Source organism: Panthera uncia, assembly GCF_023721935.1.
Source record: "Panthera uncia isolate 11264 chromosome C1 unlocalized genomic scaffold, Puncia_PCG_1.0 HiC_scaffold_4, whole genome shotgun sequence".
NCBI lineage: Eukaryota > Metazoa > Chordata > Mammalia > Carnivora > Felidae > Panthera > Panthera uncia.
In genome coordinates, this window is record NW_026057585.1 from 6,802,324 (window position 1) to 6,823,710 (window position 21,387).

The following is a 21,387-nucleotide window of genomic DNA, read 5'->3' on the forward strand; positions in this document are numbered from 1 at the left end:
CAGGGTGAGGCATCGTGGCAGCGTGGGGAGAAGGAAGGAGAGTCACGGTCGAGGGAGGAGTGGTGGGGGGAAGGAAAAGAAAAGAATTGGCAAGTAACGAAGACCAGCCTAGAAGAGGTCTCTCACCTTGCTAACGCTAGTAATAGGAGCCTCGAAGGAAATTGCCAAAGTGGCCTCCCTGAGGTATTTCTACGTTTCTATTTTTGGCAGACAATGTGGTTTCAATGGTTTTCTGTGACTGTTTCAGGAACAACAGTTCCTTGATTTGGACTTGCTCCTGGAGAGAAAATGAAGGTGTGAGCGTTTACTTCATACATTTATCAAATGTGCTGCATGCTTGGGAGCGCACAGATACATGGGCACGCGTATGCCTACTGTGATATGATAAATATATGCATGAGGGAAATGGGGCTCCGGCTCGTTGTATAGGTGGGGGGATTTTATGGAACAAGCCTATTTAATATGTCAAAGGGAAAACATTACTTACGACGCCCTATTAGCACATCATTCGTCTTACTGGGAAGACAGAATGAAGAATATTTAACAATTAATAGAAATCATAGGAAGAATTATGATTAAGTGCCATCTGCTGGCTTCTGTGGGTTTTATTTTTATGCAGCTTTGAGCCTGTCCTCATAATTATCGAACGTCTCTCTTGCGCTGAGGGTGAACTTTCCGTCCACATTTGGCCTATTAACAGATGCCTCGTTTTTGCGGATGTGTTCAGGTGTGCACGTGTGTATACGTGTGTGTGTGTCTGTGTGTGCGCTCACGCGTGCGTGTGCCCGCACATGTGTGTGGATGTGCATGTGCGAGAAAGAAATTAATTTGGAAAAACAAATTCACCTTACAACAATCCGTCTTCCTCTAAATTCTGATTTGAGAGAGCAGACTTGGGTTTATTTTAAAATTCTGTTTTCGTAGCAGATTGCCAAAGCTCTGTGTGCTTAGCATGTGTATAGAGGGGGAAGGCAGGGGGATGATTCTTTGAAAGGGACTTCTCTCTTCCGGGTTCATGCGTCTCCTCTGAGAATGTATAGAGTTTGCATCTCAAAAGCTCTGTCTAGTTGATGGCAGGTGAGGAATTTCCATGTCTCATTTGGATGACATTGCAACAAGCAAGCATCAAGTCAAATCGTCTAATCGCTCAGAAGTTAGTGGAAAGGGAAACTCACATGCTCCATGTGAGTATATGTGACCTCCTCCCCTGGGTCTAGTTTTGGATTTTGGACTGTAAGTGCTCAGCAGGAAACAGGTCTTGCTGTTAGTAAATTACCCTGACTTGTGTTTACGTGGGGAGCCAACAGGCTTAGGTCAGCCCTGCTCTCCAACTAGACCCTTGAGCTGATGGTTTATCTGGGGAACTCACATTCCAGATCCATTGTTTGCCTGGGATTAATGAGATTGATTGTCAATAGTTCCCGAGTAATAATGGGAACCATTTACTGACTGCCCACTGTGTACTACAACATTGCAATAGACTATTGAGAAATAAATACTTCTATGTTCAAATATTTATATATTTGAAATTAGTCTTAGAATTTCAACAATAATGTCCAGCGAGTGTCCTTTATTATTTTAGTGTTACGTGGATGCATAAAAACAGAGGTAATCGTGTTATAAAATACAGTAATAAAGTGAACCTATCCTGTGACTCGAGATTAGAAGTGGGATGTCACCAAGTTGTGGCAGATTCTTCACGTGCTTTCGCTCTGTTTCTCACACTCTTATGGACATTGGTGTTATTCTCCCCACTTTACAGATCAGTGCATTGAGGTTCCGAAGGATAAAGTGACTTCTCCGTCATTCACAGCCGGTACGTAGGAATGGTAGTGGGGTACACGGCAATCTTCATCTCTTCCGTCCCTGTGGTCAAGGCGGACCCCTCTGCCCAGCCCTATCCCAGGCGCTCCAGGTGACTAGTTCCACTTCTGGGGCTGAGGCAACATCACACTCCTGAGAGATTCCAAGCTGTCCTCTCCCTGACATGGTCGACTCTATGAGTGCTGACTCATCCCCATGGTGCTCACTGTCACTGCTCACACCCCTGGCTTCTTCCCACCGTCACCTGAGAGTCTGCTCAGGTGGGCCAGGCAGGTTGGAACTGCCATGGAGTGACTGCCAGCAGGTGTGGCCATGAGTCATGGCGCCCAGGATCTGGTGGATAGATACCGCCCGTTCTTTGCCGCCACCCCCCCCCCCCCCCCCCCCCCCGGAGTGGGCCAACCCCGGGCGTGTTTTAGTCTGTCTGACCTTCACCAGCAGGGCCGTGTTCATGAAGGCACTCCGTGCTTATTTCCTTTCCTTCCCCACCCCGCTTCCACATTCCCAAGTAAGCTACTCGCACTCACATCCCAGGTTAGGGTGGCCTCCAGGAGAGCACCGAGCATGGGTTCCAGAGGGCCAGCTACTCTATGATGCAGCTCCCCTGGGGGCTCTGTCATGGTTGTTCACAGCCCCAGCGGCTGACAGTGCTGCCTATAGACAGCCTTCAGCTGTCCCTCGGCTGGCGAGAGTTACCTCGCCCATGGTCGACTCCTGACTGACCTGGCAGTGAAGGATCGAGCTCTCTTGGCTCAACCCCGGACAGCTGTGGAGGGCGATTCAGGCTCCAGACATCCCCTGGGTTAGGGCGAGGTGGCCGCGGGCCTCGCCGTGGCTCATCTCCTACCCTGGCACAGTCCCGTTGCCCTCTGCTCTTTTGCACGGGTGTTGATCCCAAGGCCACTTCCCAGCAATGCCCTGCGTGTTAATCTCCTCTCGGAGTCCCCTTTGCCGTGGGACTGCCGCACCCCAGCAGCATGTGCCCCTGAGGACTGGGGAGAGCAGGAGCCGGTGTCCGGACATGGACGTGTACTGGGAGTGAAACTGGCCCAGTGTTGGGTCAAGTCGCTGACGCTTCGGGGTTAGTTTGTTAGTACGGGATTGCACCGTGAATTTCAATTTATCTGACGCCAGTGCCTTCGTGCAGGTATCATTTCACTTCCTAAAAATGGTTATTCTTCCCCTGACTTTGGCTAGCAATTCTAACATCTGCTTACATCTGGGCTGCATTTGGGTTTCTCACACGTTGTGTCCTTTGACCTTTGTGGTCCAGGAGACTGCTGAGGCCGCCACCCACCTCTCAGTGCAAGGTTTCAGAGGCTTCGAGTGACTCAGCTCACGTCACGCCTCCGGGCAGGGACTTGGCTTCCGGGCCTGGGCCTCTAGCAGTGTGCTTTCATGATGCTGCATGCCCTTTATTGGGTTTCTCCAGGACTCTAGCTCCGGCAGGAAGGGTGGGGGGTTGGGGGGTTGCTTCTTAACACATGGAACACGTTAACTCCCCGCGCAATTGTTTCAAGTTTATTTATTTATTTTGAGGGAGAGTGGGAGTGCAAGCAGGGGAGGGGCAGAGAGAGAGAGGGAGACAGAGAACCCCAAGTAGGCTCCGTGCTGTCCGCGCAGAGCCCGATGCGGGGCTCGATCCCCCAAACCATGAGATCATGCCCTGAGCTGAAATGGAGAGTCCAACGCTTAAGCGACTGAGCCCCCCAGTGCCCCGGGTCCACACACATTTTTAAAGGAACTCCCGTGTACCACATGCCGAGAATACAAAGATGGATGAGACACAGCCCCTCTTCTCAGCCTTGTCACAGAGACAAGCAAGTGGACACACAGTCACAACGCAGTGTTCCACGTAAATAAACGGTGCGGAGCAGGGGCCCAGGGACCCAGAGTGGGCATCGCAGGGAACGTGGTGCCTCAAAATAATGTCTCTCCCGATCAGACATGGCCCCCAAATGTGGAGTAATGACTGATCGGTGGAGGCCAGTAGTGTGGGGGGTAAAAGAATTCACCCGAAGGAGATAGAGGCTTACCAAATACACCACAAGGGAACCGCGGGCAGGACAGCAGAGGAGAGACTGTCTGCCATGAGGCAGTGGGTAGGGGCTGTATTTAATGGGGGAAGGTGGGGAGGTTTGGGGATGCATGGAGTTCTCCCCTTTTTTGGGAACTGTGCTTGGTTGTAAGTAGCCCATTGGACAGTTAGGGCCTATGGATATTTTGAGGTGGGTCGCCTGATGGGCCTGTGTGTATTCAGCCAGGGGGTCTCTGTGGGCCCTTTCTACATTCCGTTGCTCGAGCCTGTTCGCCTAAAAGCAGCCTCTACAGGGAATATGCTGTTTGAACTAGATCTTAAAGACTCAAGGGTGCTTACTAGTGCAGTAAGAGGGGTGAAGGGAATTCTAAGCAGAGGGAACCATCTATGCAGAGGCATAGAGACAGGAAAGAGGGGTGCCTGGGTGGCTCTGTCGGTTAAGCATCTGACTTCAGCTCAGGTCATGATCTCACAGTTCGTGGGTTTGAGCCCCGTGTGGAGCTCTGTGCTGACAGCTCAGAGCCTGGAATTTGCTTTGGATGCTGTATCTCCTTCCCTCTCTGCCCCTCCCCCATTCTCTCTCTCTCTCTCTCTCTCTCTCTCTCAAAAATAAACATTAAAAAAAAAAGAGAGGAATTTGGTTGACTAGAGCAGAGGGTGTGAGGTCGGGGGTGGGAGGGGGGGCAGTAGGTCAGGCCCTTTAGACGTTATTATGCAGCCAGAGGATTTATATTACCAGATTTGCTTTTTCGAAGGGAAATAGTAATCCTAATATGTATAGAGGAATTAGCATGAGCTATATATTTAACATAGATTATTTCACTTATTCCTTGTAAGAGCCTTATAAGATAAAGAACATTACCATCATTTTTGGATTATTATGCTTATTGGAGAAGCCCCTCTGGCAGCAGAGGGGGGTGGGTAAACCAGAATACACAGAGCCTGATGGCAGAGAGAATAGGAAGGATATGACATTCTGGGCAAGAAATGACAAGGCCCTCAGCTCAGGGGCTGCAGAGGGAAGGAGAGGAAAGTTTGGCAGTCGGAGCTGCTTCTGTGGAATTTGGTGACTGAATGGCTGAGGCTGGGAGGCTGGAATATTCCATCACCCATGGAAGGGATCACTGGGAAGGCAGATTCATGGTGGGGGGAGGGGGGCATGTTGCATTTGAAATTCCGGTAGATGTCCAGGTAGAGATGTCTATGGAGGAATTGGGTGTATGGGTTTGGAGACCCGGGGAGAGGCCTGGAGCAGTTATCAGATTTGGGATTCTCTCCCTGTCGATGGACGTGGTGAGGTGAGCGACAGAGAGCAACAGCCTTGACATCAAATCCCACTTCATCATTTACTGATGGTGCGACCTTACGCAAGTTAATCTGTGACCTCAGTTTTCTCATTTGTAAATTGGGGTTGGGGGCGGTTGATAAGGCTAACGTCGGAGGGTTATAATAAGCATTACAGATGCCTAACAGAGTGTCTAGGACACGATAAGGGGAGGAGGAGAAGAAATCTCAGGTGGAGAGTGTGTACAATGGGAAGGAAGCACGGTGAGGCTGGCACCCTGGAGAACAGCAGTTTTCCAGAGGTAAAGAAACAGAAGCCAGCAAAGGGACAAGAAAGACATGCTCAGGAATCAAAAGATAGAAGTGTCCTGGGAGCAAAGGGAAAAGATATTTTCTAGATGTTTTTTGCAGGTATCAAAGCCGAGATGAAATTTACAGAAAAAAAAATCAATGGCAAATAAATATATGAAAAGATGCTGAGTCATACTCCTTTTTCTAGAAATGCAGGTTAAAATAATAATGAGGCACCACGTTTCATTATTTGATTGGTAAGGATGATTGTATTTAGTGATATTTAGTGTTGGTCAAGGTCGGAAACAGATGGCCCCAGATACTATGGGAACACACATTCATGGACATTCATGTTATTTTTAAAAAATGGGGTTTTTTGAGAGAGAGAGAGAGAGAGAGTGGGAGAGGGGCAGAGAGAGAGGGAGACAGAGGATCCAAAGCAGGCTCTGTGCCGACAGCAGAGAGCCCGACACAGGGCTTGAACCCACGAACTGCGAGAATATGATGCGAGCCAAAGTCAGACACTTAACTGACTGAACCACCCGGCGCCCCCATTCACGTCATTTTTTAAAGGGCAGTTTGCCAAAATATATCCAACTTGTGAATGCATATGTCCTTGACCCAGACACTGCACTTCTAAGAGTTTGCAACAAACTCACACGTTTACAAAGATGCATCTTCAGTGGTATTAATTGTGACATTATTTAATGTGGCAAGAGAAATTGAGAAGCAACCTAAAAGTCCATCGAAAAGGGACTGGTTAAATAAAATGCATTGCACCCTTGTATTTTAACTGGGGTGGGTTGGGAGAAGGTAAGGGTGGGGATAGGAATGCAGACACCTTGGAATAGGCATGCCAGAATTACTGAGGCTGTGTGCGCACGTGTGTGGGTGTCTGTGTGTTGGTGGGATACGGTGAACAGGGGCCAGAGGGTCGTATGCCCAGTGTGGGCTGGCAACCCTGTGGACGAGATCCACGTTGAACATAGCTTTGTTTTGTTGAAGAGAGAGGTACGGATGCCAGACTACGTGGCCGTTCTCCCCAACCCCATCAATCTTTAATAACACTGTAAACATCAGAATGGATTTGGTATGATTTGGTATGATTGGATTCCTTGTCAATGCTGGTCAAGGGGCTGAGTTTTGTGTGAAGCATGGCATGGGAGGTAGCCTGCCAACATCTCACATGTGCCGTGCATGTGTGAAGGATTCTAGAAGTGTCCGCAAAAGTGTTATCGGGGTGACCTCTGAGACGGGGCGCTGGGGATGCCGTGTGGATATGGACTTTTCAGTTTATATCCTTTCAAACCACTGGCATTTTTGCTTTAAAAACTATTTTACAAATTATATGGTTCAGACAATGCAAGAGTGGAGCGAAATAGTGACTCCTCACCAGCTGAACAGAGTCCCAACTTTTTGTTAAAGATTTGTTTTCAGTTTATTTATTTTGAGAAAGAGAGACAGCACAAGCATGGGAGGGGCAGAGAGAGAGAGAGAGAGAGAGAGAGAGAGAGAGAGAGAGAATCCCAGGCAGGAGAGAATCCATCGACAGCACAGAGCCCGATGCGGGGCTCAAATTCACCAACTGCGAGATCGTGAACTGGAGCCGAGACCAAGAGTCAGACACTTAACTGACTGAGCCACCCAGGTGCCCCCGAATCTCAACTTTGCTTCTGATTTACCATTTGGATGACGGTAAAGAAAACAATGATTTCCACAGAGAAGTAGAGGCGGAGACATTGTACTTGCAGAAGGTTGGGATGGGACGCATCCCTGGAATTATATAGTCATGTCTTATAGAAAAAGTAGTGTTTGCTCTACTTTATTATACATTTAAAAATTTTTTAAAGACGTTTATTTGTTTTTGAGAGAGACCGAGCATGAGCGGGGAAGGGGCAGAGAGAGAGAGGGAGACACAGAATCCGAAGCAGGCTCCAGGCTCCGAGCTGTCAGCTCAGAGCCCGACGTGGGGCTCGAACTCGCAATCTGTGAGATCATGACCTGAGCCGAAGTCAGACGCTTAACCGGCTGAGCCAGCCAGAGGCCCCTCTTTTTTATTATATTTACATGGTAGCTAGTAGGTGCTCAACAGATATTGATTGGCTTTATTGATGTTCAAAATACTTAAAGCTTTGTCCAGCGTTAAGATATGCACGTATATTCTGATTTCACCAAATTCTACGGGGACCGTAACTCGGTTCGTTGTGACCTGCTACTATGGTAATAACCCCCTCTCTGGGTTGGGCATGAACACAGCACCATTCTCCTGACTGATATCCTGTGTGAGCCATCAAACCAAAACATGACCTCAGAGCGCCAATGAATTGCCTGCACGACACTTGAGAGTTACGTACACATTATTTTCATCTCTGGGGCGTTTCAGTCTCACTTTTACAGCAGTTCTGAAATTTACCACTTAACTCAGCTCTCGAGGAGCCAGGTGCCTTTTACCAGCTCCACAAGTTCCCGTTGAAATCACGGGACTGAAATTGCCCATTTGGAAAGCAGAGGAATTGTTTGTAATGCGGCTCCCCCAGGCAGGCTGGACGCAGAACTGGAAATGATCACGGCTCGTCTGGCGGGAGAAGTCCCGCACAGATATTCCCACTGAGGCAGACTTTCCTGGCTGCACCACCGAGACCCTCTGTGGGCTGGGGTCCCAGCGCTGTGTCCACTGTCGGGAAAGAGCTGCTTCCTCCGCCTCCCCCAGGACACCCCTCCCTTCATCTCTCCCTCCCTAGTGCCCATTTAATGGATTTATAGATCTGGACAGTTGATTTCCATTTACGCAGCTGAGGCTGCTCATGGCTGTGACAGCTCAGAGGGGCCACCGGATGTTTTTAACTTTGTCTCCTAACGTTTTATTATAACAACTTTCAAACATTCAGAAAAGTTGAAAAAAGAAAGAACAGTGCAGCAAACTCAGCACAGAGATTCTTTTTTTTTTTTTAATGTTTATTGACTTTTGAGAGAGAGAGAGAGAGAGAGAGAGAGAGAGACGCACACAGCATGAGTGGGGGAGGGGCAGAGAGAGAGGGAGACACAGAATCCGAAGCAGGCTCCAGGCTCTGAGCGGTCAGCACAGAGCCCGACGCGGGGCTCGAACTCATAAACTGTGAGATCATGGCCTGAGCTGAGTTGGCGCGTGACCGACTGAGCCACCCGGAGCAAGATGTCCTGAAGCGGTTGTCTGCATGGGGCCATTTTCCCGGGGCTGTCTAGATGTCCACACCGAGTCCCCGAAGAGGTTTGGTTTTGTTTTGTTCCTGTAGTTGGTGTGGTTGTTTAACGTCAGCAATTTGAATCGCACCACTCCACTTTGCTCCCCGCTGGAGAATCAGAAGTATCTCTCTGGTTTTTCGGCGTTGCCTGATAAAAATTCACCGGTAGCGATGACTTAGTGTAACTAATCTCATAGTGAATTCTGGACAACGGCGGAAAATGCCACGCAGCTTCTTACTCATTTTATTAGCCTAAAAACAAGCCATAAAACGTTGAGTTATAAACAGCTGTTGTTCCCACACGGTGCCTATAACAACAGGACACCAGGGACAATGGCAAACATTCAAACAAGCCAGGAGGAAAGACATCTTAACCATCGTCAGTTAATGCCGATGAGAGGGATGGGTTTTGGAGTGTGAGGAAGTCTACGGAAAGGGGATACAGAGGTTGCCAAGACCAGCCCCTGGCGCTGTCCACTTTCTTCCATTTTTGTAGAGGCCCCTGCTAGAAAACTCTTCGATATATGACGCCTTTATGCTCTGCCTCGTACTGGCTGCAAGCCTCTGAGCCACTGACTTACCCTCTCTGAAATTGTTACCTGTGAAATGGAGATAATAAAATCCATTTTGGAGGCCTAAGGTTAGGATTACATTAAATTATGTATGAAAAGTGCTCTGTCAACTGCAATGTATGATATGCATTTGGTTATCACGAACACGCAGATAAAATGCCACCGTGGTAGCGTGCATTTTATTGCATTAAACTTTTTATGATGACGTTTTCAAACACACACTAATGTGGGTCTGAATATAATAAATACGTTTACAGTGAATCACCATGTACCCATCACCCAGCTTTGCCATTTATCAACGTAAGACCAACGGCACTAGATAAAGCACCATCTCCCCTGTTACTAGATTATTTTTTAGAACAACCCCAGACTTTATAGCACTTCTATTTTATTTATTTATTTACAAAAATTTTTAATGTTTATTTATTTTTGAGAGAGACAGAGACAGAGTGTGAGCAGGTGAGGGGCAGAGAGAGAGGGAGACACAGAATCCGAAGGAGGTTCCAGGCTCCGAGCTGCCAGCACAGAGCCTGACGCGGGGCTCAAACTCATGAGCCGCGAAATCATGACCTGAGCCAAAGTCGGACGCTCAACCGACTGAGCCACCCACGCGCCCCATTTTATTTATTTATTTATTTATTTATTTATTTTTAATTTTTTTTTTTACATTTATTTATTTTTGAGAAACAGAGTGAGACAAAGCATGAGCAGGGGAGGGGCAGAGAGAGGACACACAGAATCTGAAGCAGGCTCCAGGCTCTGAGCAAGCGGTCAGCACAGAGCCTGATGCGGGGCTCAAACCCACAGACTGTGAAATCATGACCTGAGCCGAAGTCGGACGCTCAACCGACTGAGCCACCCAGGCGCCCCTATTTATTTATTTTTTAAGTAAGCTCTCTTCTCTACCCAACGTGGGCTTGAACTCACGACTTTGAGATCAGGAGTTGCAAGTCTGTATTACTTCATTAAAAAATACTTAAGGAGAGAGACAGGACTTTTAAAAATGTATATCCACAGCACTCTTTTTTTTTTTTTAATTTTTTTTTTTAACGTTTATTTATTTTTGAGACAGAGAGAGACAGAGCATGAACGGGGGAGGGCCAGAGAGAGGGAGATACAGAATCTGAAACAGGCTCCAGGCTGTGAGCTGTCAGCACAGAGCCCAACACGGGGCTCGAACTCACGGACCGCAAGATCATGACCTGAGCCGAAGTCGGCCACTTAACTGACTGAGCCACCCAGGCGCCCCAACAGCACTCTTATCATATCTAAAAGAAATGAAAGGTAACCTTAATGCCATCTATTATCCAGTCAGCATAAAAATTCTGATGGTCTCATAAATGTTTTTTTCTCTGAATCAGGATTCAAACAGGGTCCACACATGCCTTCTGGTGAGATTACTCAAGTTTTAAAAAATCGATATGACAGTCTCCCAGCCCCAGCTTTTTTTTTTTTTTTTCAACTTACTATTTATTTGTTGAAATAAGTGGGTAATTCGTTCTACAACATCACCCCCAGTTTGCATTTGGCTATTGTACTCTCATGGTCTCTTTTTCATGTTCTTCTATCCTCAGTGTGTGTACAAACTCGCGATTATATCTGGAGGCCTGTTTGGTTTGAGAATAAACTTCTGGTGGCAGTCTTGCAGGGATGTGCTATTTCCAGTTCCATCACATCAAGGAGGCACACGTTTGGTTGTCTCCTTTTTATGATCTTAAGGCTGAGCGGTGGGTTCACATAGTGATCCAGGTTTTGTGAAGATTGAAGTTTCCAAATTGAAAAGCTTCCTTTTAAGAGCAAGAATCCAAAATGACAAATATAAAATTAGGTTCTGGGTCTTAGAGGGAAACCATGCTGGGGAGGGACATTGAAACTTATCCTGTATTAGCTCATGGTAACTCTGCCTCTGGATTCAGGGGCAATGAATGTGATCTATCCCTTACTATGTTTCCCATCAGCCTTTTACTGCATCACCCACTGATGGTCACTGCCTACATCCAATTTTTGTTTTACTATAAAGTATTCTTTTTTTAAAATCTTTATTTTTGAGAGAGAGGGAGAGCATAAGCAGGGGAAGGGCAGAGAGAGAGGGAGACACAGAATCCAAAGCAGGCTCCAGGCTCTGAGCTGTCATCACAGAGCCCGACGCGGGGCTCAAACTCCCGGACTGCGAGATCATGACCTGAGCCGAAGTCGGCCACTTAACCGACTGAGCCACCCAGGCGTCCCTACCATAAAATATTCAAATTCTACCATTCCTTGAGCATTTATTACCTGGTCTTCTTATATCAATTATTTGATTACTGTGAGAATCAGTCAAGGTCTAGGTAGGAGACAGAAACCACACAGTCATTTGAATAGAAAAAATGTAACGCAAGAAATTATTAACAAGTGATAGAAGCCTAGCCATAAAGGTTTAAGTAATTCTAAAGAACATAGGAATAGTAGATACAGGGAGTGGCCATACCTCCAGAGCAGAGTCGGAACACCCAAGGGGGTGACACACTGGAAGAGGGTCTCCCTAACCCCAAGGATGGAGAGAGTGGCTGTAACCCACTGGAGGGTGGAGAAGTTCACTGAAATCCTTTAGACTAGGGCTGTGGGCAGGGAACTAGCCCCTGGGGTGCTGACGCAGCTCGATAGACAGCTGACCACGGGGTGCTGCTAAAAACTCACCGAGGGGTCCTCCATAACTGTTGGCCACTGTGCACCACAGAAAGAAGCAGGAAAACCCAGTAGGACCAGGAGAAATTCCTTCCTCCTGTAATGTCCTTCTAGCATCCTCTACTGACAGATGCTTAACACTACATCAGGTGGCACCAGGAGAAATGTTTACAGGGTCCAGAACCAGTATCGATCGCAACGCACAACCAAGAAGGTTGGATTGGGGCTGGGAAGCAGTACATGAGTAGCCGGCACACCATGAAATACACTTCATGCAGGAAAGGCAGGATAGGCGCTTTGTCCTTTCCTTTTATTTTCCACTTTCCTGGATGAGTCAGTGCCCTAGAAACCCCCAAAGATTGCCATCATGATTTCTGCTGTTGTTGTTTTGAAATCATTATGAACTTATGAATTTTAACGTATCTGAAGTGCTCGATCCGTTGTCTTATTATTCCTTATGATTGGCAGCATATATTTTAAACGGATTCAATGCATAAAGAATGCATGTATTCTCTCCTTTAATGTTTGTGGGAGAAAAGATGGAAAACTGTCTTAAAACTTGTGGACACATTATAGCAGAGAAACCTATGGCACAGAGGAATCCAAGCTGGAGGATTTCTTTTCTGTTGGCTCAAAAATTACCCCGAAGCATGTGGGAAATCTTGACCTTGAATGCACATCAGTCAGAAAGTAAGGAAAGGAAGCTTTGTTAATCACAGGTGGTTACCCTGTTGAGTTTCCCAATCCGTGTGTCTTGAGCCACGCATATATTCACACTTTCTGTGTGTGCTTTGGGATGGCCGAGGTTGGGAACCATCGAGTTAGATGACTGAGGCGGATTTTTCCCCCCAGCGTGGGCTGAGCCAGTATTTCTTACCCGCATGCTCTTTTACTGTGACTTTTCCATGTGTCCCTCAAGAGGTGGAGCCTAATTCCCCTCCCCTTGAGTCTGTTCTGTCTGATGATTCATTTGCAACCAACCAAACGCCAAGCGAGTGGTGCCTTGTGATGTCCGAGGCTGGTTCAGAAAGGCCTTGGAGCTCCCGGGTGGTTCTTTCAGACACCAGGTATGAAGTCCTACCACCCCGCGGTGGCCAGACTGGAGAGGCCACGTGTGGGCTCTCGAGCCGACAGCCTGTGAGACCAGTTGAATCTTCAGATAGATACCGCAGCCAACTTACCCACAAGAGAGATCCCTAAGTGGGGACTGCCCAGCCATGTCCTCCCTAAATTTGTCACCCAGAAGATCATAAGTAAGCTGGTATGGTTGTCCTGAGACGCCACATTTGGGGTAATGTGTAACTCACCAATAGTAGCTGGTATAAAGACCTTGAAGGCTTTTCCTACGCAGAGGACTAATTGAGATCGTGTGCAGGTCCATACATTATAGGATGCTGCAGAGATTTGCAAAAAGGAGGTGTACTTTTAAGCTCTGATCTGGGGATTCCTTGAGAGCATGAGCTAGCCATGCTCATTCCTCCAGAGGCCGTATGTCTTTAGGTCTCCACAGTCACCTGTCACCTAGTCTGGGGTGGACCAGTATGCTCTCCTGGTCACTCAGGTGTTTGCAGCCCCATCACTCATCTCCTGGGTAAGAGCAAAAGACCAGTGGCTTTCCTTCTGATGTATCTTGTTGTGTTAGCTCTTGGAAGAATATGCTATTCTTGAGAAACAGGGAGAGTGGAATAAGGAATGTGCAATTTAGAGTCAAAAAACCTGGGTTTGGGGCGCCTGGGTGGCTCAGTCGGTTAAGCGTCCGACTTCGGCTCAGGTCATGATCTCACGGTTTGTGAGTTCGAGCCCCACATCAGGCTCTGTGCTGATGGCTCGGAGCCTGGAGCCTGCTTTGGATTCTGTGTCTCCCTCTCTCTCTGCCCCTCCCCTGCTCATGCTCTGTCTCTCTCTGTCTCTCAAAAATAAATAAATGTTAAAAAAGAATTAAAAAAAAAATCTGTGTTCAAGGGGCCCCTGGGTGGGTCAGTTGGTTAAGTGTCTGACTCTTGATTGCGGCTCAGGTCATGATCTCGTGGTTTAAGAGTTCGAGCCCTATGGTGGGCTCTGTGCTGAGAGCACAGAGCCTGCTTGGGATTCTCTCTCTCTGCCCCTCCCCAACTTGCTCTCTCTCTCTCTCTGAAGATAAATAATTAAACATTAAAAAAGACCTGGGTTTAAGTGCAGATTCATTCATGTACTAGCTATGTGAACTTGAGATGATTTAACAGCTCCAGCCTGTCTCTCTCCCCATCTGAAAGCGGGGATAATAATCTGTGTCCCATAGAGATGTCTTGAGGATTAAGTAAGATTACACCTGTGAGACCCTAGGAGTGTCAACCGGTTTGTGCTTCTTTTCACTATTTTGATGCCTTTTCATTTTGTTTTTGGAAAATTAAAAAATACAGAAGGTACAGAAAAGGAAAGAGCAATCATTCATGCTTTTGTGGACTGGGAATTAGCACCGTGGACATCTTGACTTACTTCCAGTCTTCTTTTTTTTTTTTTTAACCGCTGTGTTGGTTATTTTGGAGACGCTGAGAAAGAACACGTATTTATTAGAAATACTTTCATCATACAGAAAGTGCCCCCAAACATGGAGTGCTTCATGACGGTATAAGTTGTCAAGTACAGGGGACATGGTCATCTCTGTGCCATTCCAGTATTTTCGTATCTGTGATGTCCCTGTTAGCATCTGGCACACTTTTTATTTTTATTTTATTTTTAGAGAGAGACAGCATGAGCAAGGGAGAGGGGGGAGAGGGAGAGAGAAAGAGAATCTTAAGCAGTCTCCATGCTCAGTATAGAGCTTGATGTGGGGCTCAATCCCACAACCCTGGGACCATGACCTGAGCCGAAATCAAGAGTCAGGACGCTCCACTGATGGAGCTGCCCAGGTGCTCCTGGCACACTATTTTAAAAAAAGTTTTTAATTTATTTTGAGGGCGGGAGGGGCAGAGAGCAAGGGAGAGAGAGAGAATCCCAGGCAGGCTCCGCACTGACGACAGAGAGCCTGATGCAGGGCTTGAACTCACGAACCGCGAGATCATGACCTGAGCTGAAGTCAGACGCTTAACCAACTGAGCCACCCAGGTGCCCCTAGCACACTCTTCAACACCAGCATTTTTATCGGTACATATGACAAAATGCAATTTATTCTACCGTCAACCCCCTGGTCTTTAGGGTGCCCTTTAACTCGGTCACTATTTGAGTACAACTATTTACTGCCCTGGCTGGACCCCCCCATCCTCAGGACCTCAGGAGGCAACATTCTCCACGGTTCTGGTCAAGAGGAGAACCTTCTCCACCACCATCTTGCCCCCTGTCTCTTTTCTGTGGCAGACCGTGCCCACTGCCATATCCCACTGCCTGCTCGGCACAGCGTTCCTTCGGCTGTGTTGCCGCTGTTACAGGACATACCGTGGGTTGGATCGGAACCAAACTTCACACATGTGCGTCTGCATTTGGTGGCGTAACCGTGAAGGCTGTGCGGTCTCCAGTGTGTGTGGCATGCTGGCATTAATTCCCGTTCTACTCTTTCGGAACTCCCTTCTCTGTGGGTCACACGGCAGTCCTGTCCACGGTCGCCTCTGGACTTGTTTTGTTGTGATTTATTCTACAGCCTTTGTGACTTCACAGCCTCTCTGCAGGGTTGGCCTCTCTCCTGTGGTTCTGCTCCTCCGGGGTCCAGCAGCGGGGAAAGGCAGTGCTGTGATCCTCTCTGGCGGTCAGGGTTGAGGTGTCTCTCGCCGGGCACAACGAAACTACGTAAGACTCGGGGAGAGCGGGTATCATTACCTGCTTTCCCAGAAAGGACTTATTTTCAGCTCATCTACACATTTCCTGGGGGGCCTTAGGAGCCTCCCAGGCTTCAGCGTTCTTGCCTGTGAGCCTTGGTATGAGATGGTAAAGAGAAAATATTGTATCTGTTAAAGAAGAAATTATTCCTGGCCCTGGTAAGGCACAATAAGGCTGACTTTATTCGGGGTAGGGGGGACTGTTGTGATAGGTACAATGGGGTTTTGCCATGGAGGAGAGATTGGGCTCTACTGAATCCAACAAGGAAAAGTGGGAATTTATGGCCAAGGAACAGGCCGAGGGGGCGGGGATGGATGGAAAACTAAGAGAAAACAGAAGGAAGGCTAAGTTGACTTACCAGGATTCCTGCTGAAGGCAGGCCAGGCCATATCTGATCCGATATGAGGATGACCAGATATTCTCACTAAACTGACTCAGCAGGATTCTTGCTAAAATTGGGCAGTGTAGAGCCAAACACGGAAACCCAGCCTGAGGGCCTAGGTGCAAAGAGAGTTCAGAGGAACCCGGCTAGGATTTGCTTGAGGAGAAGGTCTTTGTCAGACAGCAGGTGAGCTCAGTGCTCAGAAATCCGGGGATCATGGCAACGCGTGACCTGGCACCTCTTGGGGCTGGGTCCTGGGGGACAGATGGGGTGCTGGCTACATCATTCGCAGCATTTCCTGCTCCCTCGGTTTCCCCTGCCCAGCAGCCACAGCCCCGCCCAGATTGAGGAAGCACATCAAGGAGCCGAGAGAAAAGAGGGAGAGGGCCTGCTTGGGTTTCAGCAAAGCAGGAGCTGATGGCAGGAGGCGAGCCTGGAAGAAGAGAATTTTCTAGATAAAATGGCCTGGAGGGGCACGTCTCATCTCCCTCCAGAGGGCACCTCCGGTGTTAAGATTTACTTCTCCCCTAGTTTTCCCCAAACACCCCAGCCCCTGACCCCACGGGCTGCTGGCAGGCTGGTGTGACCAGCCCCAAAGGGCTTGCTTTAAAGCCATGCCTTTGGAAGAAGCCCTCTTTCTCTCAAAAGTGCCTTTAAGGATAATTGTTGCCCAGAAACCACTTACCCTGTTTGTGCTCATGTTCGTACATGGCAGACTGAGACTTGAGACATTAAGCTCAGGGTCTGGCTTTTCTCTTCCACCGCCCCTGGCATTTGTATGTGGAGGTGTGAGGCTGCCGCGTGCCCCAGGGGTGAACTTGTCAGGCAAGAAGCAGACACCCGATTCCTGACTTTGGGGTTCAAAAGACACCATCTGTAGACAGACTGAGAGACTTGAAGTACAAAGAGAACGGGTTTCCGCCCAGAGACCTTACCATTCTAGACACACACCTGGGGAAAGAGCAGTGATGGGAGATGGGGAGAGCTCTGGAAATTCTTTTTTTTTTTAAGCTCATTTATTTATTTAGAGAGAGAGGCCGTGGGGGAAGAGAGGGCATGCAAACAGGGGCAGGGGCAGAGCGAGAGGGAGAGAGAGGATCCCAAGGAGGCTCCATGCTGTCAGTGCAGAGTCCAACTTAGGGCTCGAACCCGTGAACCATGAGATCATGACTTGAACTGAAATCAAGAGTTGGATGCTTAACCTACTGAGTCACCCAGGCGCCCCACTCTGGAAATTCTAACAGCAGCACAGGAGCGGGAAGTTCTGCCCCGTCTTTATCTCCCACTGGAAGGCAATGAAGGGACAGGATCTAAGATAGAGTTACCTTGGAGCCTGAACACCTTCTTGCTGGGAGTGCTTGGAGGTGCACAGGTGTGCCTGTGCCATGTGGGCATGAGGAGGGGACAGAGGGTCCCCTGGGCCACTGAGGAATGGGACACCACAGGCTTCTGAGTGGTGAGGGAACCTCCAGTCCAATTCGCTGGGGCTGAGCAGGAGGGCAGCGCCTGTCAGGAAGGCCCAGGAGAAGGGATGCCAGTATAGGGGGTGCTGGGAGGCAGGGGGGAGCATTGATGCTTCTCTGTTGGTCATTTTCAAGGAGCAAAGAAAGGAACAGAGTCAGCAGGGACAGACGGCTGAGATCTGCCCCCAGGGAGGGCCATACACTGTCTGAGCTGAATATAACCGATGGGAAGAGGTCATAGGCCACAGACAAGAAGACGGCACTGACATAATCAAGGACTGAGACGTCAGGATGAATTGCAGGGGCCCCGAATGTGGAGGGGAGGCCCCTAGAATTGAGCCTCGGGAAGGCAGAACACAGAAGGACATTTTAATTCCGAGTATGAAATGTTGAAGAAGGCAAAAGATTACCGCATGTCCTTTGAATGTCCTACTGTCGTGTGGGAAAATTAGCCCACCTAAGGGTCATCTAATACTCTAGGGTGGTGGTCTCAAAGCGTGGTCCAGAGACCCCTGGAGGTTCCCCTTCAGAGGCTCGTGAGGTCAAATGCCTTTCACGGTGATTCAAGATGTTATTGGCCACCCATACAGGAACCCCCACATTGGATTGTTAAGAGACAAATAATAATAATAATAATAATAATAATAATAATAATTCTCCTTAGGCACATACCTAGACTGTACTTCCCAGCTTCCCCGTGGCTAGGTTGGCCCTGTGAGTTCTAGCCAATAGCTTATTGGCAGACGTGATGTCCTCAACTCCCACACCTGGCCCAAAGGCCTCCCACGGGTGACCATCCATGTTCCATGTTCTCCCCTCTGGCTGGTTGGAGTGAAACAGTCTTCCCTCCCCGCCCCTCCCCCCCAGGGCAGGACAATCTGGGGGACAGCCTGTTGACAGCGGCAAAACAGGAAGCTGGATCTCAGAATCCCTGCTTAGGAGAGAGCCACCTCTAGAGAGGCTCCAGGTGGAAAGAAAGAGACAAGAAATAAACTTTCATTGTGTTAAATCACTGAGCCTTCAGGGTTTATCTGTTACTAATACAATGAGCTTCACACTCTGCAGACTGAGGCCACTTATCTGGAGTTAACTGCTATTGTCAAATTCAATGCATGGCAAATGTGATCTGACAAATCCCTCATTTGTTTGGCAGCCCTTCAGGTTTAGACATCAGCTGTTATTGTGCTGTGTGACAACGAGGCCATCAATAACAAACATTTCACAAAAATGGTTGTAATAGCTTCTGCTTTCTCAAAGACAAACTAATTTCCTTCTCTTTCCTCCTCCAGTACCTACCCTTGGCATCAGTCAGTAATTGCTTCTGAAGCTATGCACACCATCATCATTAAAACCGTGGCATTAATAGGCATATTCTATCTAGAACAGGGGGGCTTGATGATCCTGTTGCCGTCCAGACTGGTCGTATCAGGACTGTGAAGGGTAGCAGAACACGCTGCTTTGGCCCCAGGATTATTTGGAGCTGGAGGCAGTTGAGAAAAAGCAGGTACCAGAAAGCTCAAAGCGGGTGCCAGAAAGCTCTCTGCCCTCCCCAGTTGCCTCAAATCGGAACATAAATTTGGAAAGGTGTCCCCTCCTCCCCTCTCAGCTGGGAAAGAAAGAAGTTAATCACCAGAGATAACTGAGACCCTTATCAGCCCAGAGACCGGCACCAAAGGAACGTATATAACCAACTATGCTAAAACTAGTCCTTGTCCACCATTGGTTTTCCTATATATTTGCCACTCTAGAAACTCAGGTGGCTTCTCTACAAATTTCTTTACAAATGTATCGTTCTTCTATTAAGATCCTATACGCGCCAAAGCTCTAACCACCCCTCTGAGTTACTATCACAGAGCACTCCCATCTGTATCCGATGCACATGCCAATAAACTTTTGTTTGTTTTTCTCTCGTTCATTTGTCTTTATCAGTGTAACTTGCAGGGCCCCACCAATGAATAAAAGGCAAGTAGAGAGAAAACAGGAACTTACCTAGAGGTCAGGCTCCCCTCTTTATGTTGGGGAGAAACTCAGTAGAATCTAAGAACACATCAACCAGGACAGAGGAGGAGTTCAAAATTGCCGTATGAGAGATGGTCGAGGGACTGAGAGAAAAAGAAAATACCAGGAAGACGTGGTAACTGTCTTAACCTATTTGAAAGGCTGTCATGTTGAAGAGGGATTAGATTTACACTCTGGCCCCCAGGGGCAAAGCAGAACCAACTGGCTGAAGGCTCCTCGTGAGAAATATTTCAATAAAGAAAGAACTTTCTAACAGGGCAAAGATATGCACGAATGGAGGTGACTGGTGTGGAGGAGGAAGTTACTGCTGATTTAAAGGCAGAGAGGGGAGGGAGAGAAGAAGGCAACAACAGAGGCTTCTATACAGAGGAAACAACACGGTTGGGTTTCATTTGAAGATTAGGAGTTTTCTGCCCTGGGTTAACTTTGAAGCAGACTACTTCATTGTTCTGGAAAAAAAAAACCCCAAACACTCCTAAAGACCTTTTGTTATGCAAATACAGGACACAGACCCTTTTCTGGAATGACAGGTCTGAGAGCCTGGCTCTCAGGTGCTCAACTCCCTTGCATAGTAATAGAAAATAGTTTTCATTTTCTGTGGACAAGGCACATCTCTACTGATTGTGTTTCTGGGAGAAAAATGTTTCTTTCTAGATATGGGTTTGGACTACATGCACTGCTGCTTAATTATGACTCGTCCTTGTGGAGGTGAGAATGTGTATTCTGGCCTCGCCAGTTGCTCAGAAGACGGTGGGAAGGCCAGGCCAGCCACCTTCACCCTGAACTGGACGCAGGTGCAGGCCTGGACTATGTCACACTCACTTTCCAGGGATGGGTGAACCAGACTTGGAGAAAATACTGGTGTAGGTGCCCAGCTTTGACGGCTCCACGGTGAGGCTCTGGGACGGTGTTCCTCAGAGCCTGGTCCGAGGGTAGATCTGTTCAGTTTAAAGAATAATTAAAAAACCAACTTCTGGGTCATCAATCACCAGTCAGAATAGAGCATCAGTTTCCAGATCAAGTACGCTGTATGCCTTCCACTCACAGATCCTTCATTCCATAGCTTGTCTTTATGGTTTTAACATCTAGGGATCCCTAAAGACCATCTTCTCAGCTTTGCTGGTTTTTGAACTTGAATTACATTGAATCATATTCTGTGTATCCTTCTTTGATTGGCTATTTTTATTCATGAGTCATCCATGGTGATGTGTGTTGATGTGTTTCATTTCTTTGTAGTGCTCACTGGTGTTCCATATACCGCAGTTTGTCTAATTTACAGTTGACGGCCACTTGGGTTATTTATCTCGTTGTTGTTGTTATTAAGACAATGATACTATAGACTTTCTTGTACGTGTTTCCCAGTGCACATGTGCAAGAATTTCTCTGTGGTAGTGGTTCTCAAAATGTGGTCCCAGCATCAGATCACCTGGGAACTTGTTAGAAATGAAAAATCTGAATTCTCTCTCCAGGCCTACTGAATCAGAAATGCTGGAAGAGGGGTCTAGCAATCTGTGGGTGTTTTTTTTTTTTGAAGATTTTATTTTTAAGTAATAAAAACTGAGCCACCCAACATGTGGCTCATTACTACCCCGAGATCGAGTCGCATGCTCTTGGGGCGCCTGGATGGCTCAGCTGGTTCAGCGTCCGACTTCAGCTCAGGTCATGATCTCACAGTTGGTGAGTTTGAGCCCCACGTCGGGCTCTGTGCTGACAGCTCAGAGCCTGGAGCCTGCTTCAGATTCTGTGTCTCCCTTTCTCTGCCCCTCTCCCACTCACTCTCTGTCTCTCTCTCAAACATAAATAAATCACTAAAAAAAAAAAAAAAAAAAAAAAAAAAAAA